The sequence below is a fragment of the Geospiza fortis genome, unplaced genomic scaffold (assembly GCF_000277835.1).
Source record: "Geospiza fortis unplaced genomic scaffold, GeoFor_1.0 scaffold153, whole genome shotgun sequence".
Classification (NCBI taxonomy): Eukaryota; Metazoa; Chordata; class Aves; order Passeriformes; family Thraupidae; genus Geospiza; species Geospiza fortis.
In genome coordinates, this window is record NW_005054498.1 from 1,019,672 (window position 1) to 1,023,588 (window position 3,917).

Genomic DNA, 3,917 nt, shown 5'->3' on the forward strand with positions numbered 1-3,917 from the left:
GTTATTGTATAGTTATAGTTTTATTTATTTTATATTTATTTCTATTTATTTATATATTATAAATAAATTGAATTAAATTAAATTGATTTCTATTTTAAAAAGAAATTAATTTGTTTAATGTTTTTAATATTAAATGGATGTATTTTTTTATATTAAATTGATTTCAGTTCATGGAGAATATAATATCAGGGCAGGCTCAAGACAGAGCTATTTAATATATTTAAAGGATGTGGTTTCCACAAGCTCAGACACGCTGACATCTGCTCTTGAAGTGAACATGGACAATGAGGCTCTCCTGAGATACACCTGACCCCAGCCAGCACTGGGAACGTGGATCTGTCACCCGTGGCTCCAAGTGAGAGGATAAAACCCTGGGTCAGAGTTGGTCACCAAGCCCTGGTCTCCAGCCTGAAAACCCCGCTGTGCCCAGCTGGGATGGCCCTGGGAGCTCTGAGCTGTGCCAGGAGGACCAGCCCATCCCTGGCAGTGCCCAAGGCCAGGCTGGACAGGGCTTGGAGCACCCCGGGAGAGTGGAAGGTGTCCCTGCCCATAGCAGAATGAAATGTTTTAAGGTCTCTTCCCATCCAAACCCCTCCATGGCTCTGTGAGCACTGGAGCAGCTGCAGCCACAGCTGGGACACTGCTCAACCCCCTGCAGTCAGAGCCAGCCCTTTGTCCTGGAGTGCACTAAAATAATAACCTGCCTAATCCTGCTATTACACCCATGCAAATCAGGAGGAAAGGATTACACCACTATAAAACCAGTAAGAAAAAAATATTCCAAGTCATTTTTCTTCTCTTGATGACTTTACAGAGGCTGGGGAGGCTCTCCCTGAGCACTGAAGCTGCACAGAGCCTGGGCACAGCTGAAGTTGCAGCAGCCCCTGTGCAGAGGGGAGCAGGGATGTGTTTTTTGGCAGCAGGGCCAGCCCGTTTCCTTGGGCCACCCCTTCATTGTGAATGCTTCAGGCATTAGCTCAGGGAACTCACCCAGCTAAAAATAACCCTTCCCTCACAAAAAATAGACAAAGAAAATGGCTATTTATAGCCTGGATCAATTCCTGGGCTCATTCACCGTGCTGCCCCTGGGACGGCTGCTCTGGGATCAGCACAAGGAGCTCTGCAGCTCCCCAGCAAACCCAGCCCTGGGTGCCCACGGGCACATCCTGGGCACAGGAGCACTGACCCCATCTGGCTGGAAACCAGCTCAACATCCACACACGACCTTTATTCCTGGGATTATCAGGGCTGGAGAAGGGAGAACTGTGGGTGTATTTATGATTTTCATTTTAGTCTCTGCGTTTTCAGTTTATAAATACATTTTTTTTGTTTGCCTCACCTGGCTGCCCTCCCAGCTGGGTCAGGGTTGTTCCTCTATGTGCTGTTCCCAAATTCTTGGGGTTTTAGCCACAAAAAGACAAAGGGCCAGCTCCAAATGCCCAAAGAGGAACAGAGGATCAGCCAAATAGTTTGATAAAACTCAGGGAGAATGATCCATCCTCATCTGCCTCAGCAGACAAGTTTAAATATGGATAAAGACAGTTGGAGTAATATAGATGCATTTTTTCCCCTTGTTGTTTTCTGTTTTGACTTCTTTGGGATCATTCAAAGGGAGGTTCAGGCTTTGATCTTCTCTATTGGCAATATTTTCTTCATCTAGGTTTTTACAGTTTGAGAAGAGATGTTACATGCTTGCAGGAGAGACTATCAATATGATGTGGGCCCGAACAAAAAAACCTGGTGTCAGGTTCTCCATTTGGAGTGTTACCTCAAGCTTTGAAGTTTGTAATGATTCAAAAGCATCTAGAGCTGCTACAAATGTTAATAAAATTAAAGCCATCTGAAAGTGAGGCTTGCATGTGCCTTTGAAAGTAGGTCTGTGATCAGTTATTACCCTCAATTACCTTGTTGTCCACTCTTTTAGCTCGAGGTTAAACTCTTAACACTTCGCTTTGAAGTGGTTATCCTTTTATCTATGACCGGACTGAGGAATTTAAGGGCAATAATCAATGAGAGCTTCATAAGAATAAAGGGGAGACAAGGCAAGGAAAGAGGTGTGAATGTGCCCTTAACGGCGGGCTGGGGGTTCGGGGGGCTCTTTTTCTTCACAGCCTTGGGAAGAAAAAGAAAAGGAGAAAGGAAAAAAAAATGGAAGGATGAAGAGGAAAAAAAAAAGGGGGGGGGATGAAAGGGAAAAAATGAGGAGCCCCAGCAATTTCCAAATCACTGCTAAAAATAAAGCAAAAGCACCAGCCCGGGGTGGGGCTGGGCGTGGGGTGCACGGCGAGGTGAAGCCTCATCAAAGGCAATGAGAGATACGAGCAAAGGATTGGCTTCATCAGCCTTTGATGTTGGCCAGGGCACCTCGCCCTGCAGGATGGGACACGGGGTGGGTGCTGGGCCCCAGCAGGGACCCCCACCCCAAAACAAGGGGTGGGACTGGCCCATCCAGCAGGACACGGGGGATTCCTTCTCTGGGAGGATTCCATCCCATGTAGGATGCCCCGGAGGGAATCCTTCCTGCCCTTCCCTGGCAGAGCAGCATCCCTGCCACCTGCGCCCCGCTGTCACCAAGGGAGCCTTGGCTATGGAAATTGCAGGGGGAGAGAGAAGATGAGGAGGGCTCCATTGATATCAGAAGGCTAATTAATTGCTTTATTATACTAGATTATTCTATATTGTATTACACTATGTTACATTACATCTAAACTGAATCTGCCAAGCACTCAACTGTCCAGAATCTCGTGACTGTCAGCCCACAGTCCCCACACACACCTGGCCCTGATAGGCCAAGGAAACAAAACCTCCATCACTCTGGGTAAACAATCTCCATATTGCATTCCATTTTTGCACAGACACGGGCACAGCAAATGAGATAAGAATATTCCTGGGAAGAATTGTGCCTTGCTTTTCTCCGTGAAGAGAAATGTGGGGCTACACTTGGCCACCCCTCCCTGCTGCCAGCACCCACCACAAAGCCACTGTGGGACGCTGAGTCCCCTCTTGGAGACAGCAAACCTGGGGAAGGAGGCTCAGAGAATCCACCTGGCTACATCCTGGTGACGTCCTTGTCACACCCTGCACGGGCTCTGAGGTGTGCCCCAGCCCTCTCCTCACAGAACCACGGCCAAGCTGCGCTTTCACCATCCGGTGAAAATCACAGCAACACTCCCAGCCAACTCTTTTCCTTTAATTTTTTTTAATCCGAGGTGCCTAAAGCGAGGTGTTGAAACGCATGTTGAGTGCACCTCGTTTGGCAGGGGCCCAAGCCCACATGGCCTGGGTTTGTGAAGTCCTGAGCACAACCTCGGTGTGTGCTCAGCATCTCCCAGAACCTCGCTTTGATCCCGCGCCAGCCTTCCGAGCTGCGTGTCTAATTTAAGGTGCTTGGGTTGGAAAATGTTGACAATTATTGTTACTCTAAAATTAAATCAGTGCTTAATTATCAAAATTGATGGTAACTTAGAGTGGCATTTTCAAGAGAGCCTCAGGGAGTCAGAAGGAGATTTTCAAAGGCGGTTCAATGTCCCAGGGCCATGTCTCCCTCTCTGTACCTGCACTTTCCTACTGAACTGCTCCTGCTTCAGCACCTTTTCAAGGCCACCTAAGTTGTGCTGAGCTCTCTACTGAGATGCTACAAGGTGGACCTGAAACCATGAGCACAGACCAAAACCTCCAGCCCTCCAAATGCACTTGGCTAATTCACAGCGAAAAATCAATTGGCTTTGGGTGCCTAATTCTCCTATAATCCTGCAGATAATCCCAGCTTTAGGCTTTCAGATACCGATAAAAAACCAAACAAACCCCACAATACATGAAATTCGTGCAAATAGAACAGAGGACCAATATATATTTCATATAACTTTCAGATACTCTGAACTTGATACGAAGGAGGTTGAGGACAATAGCAATAAAAC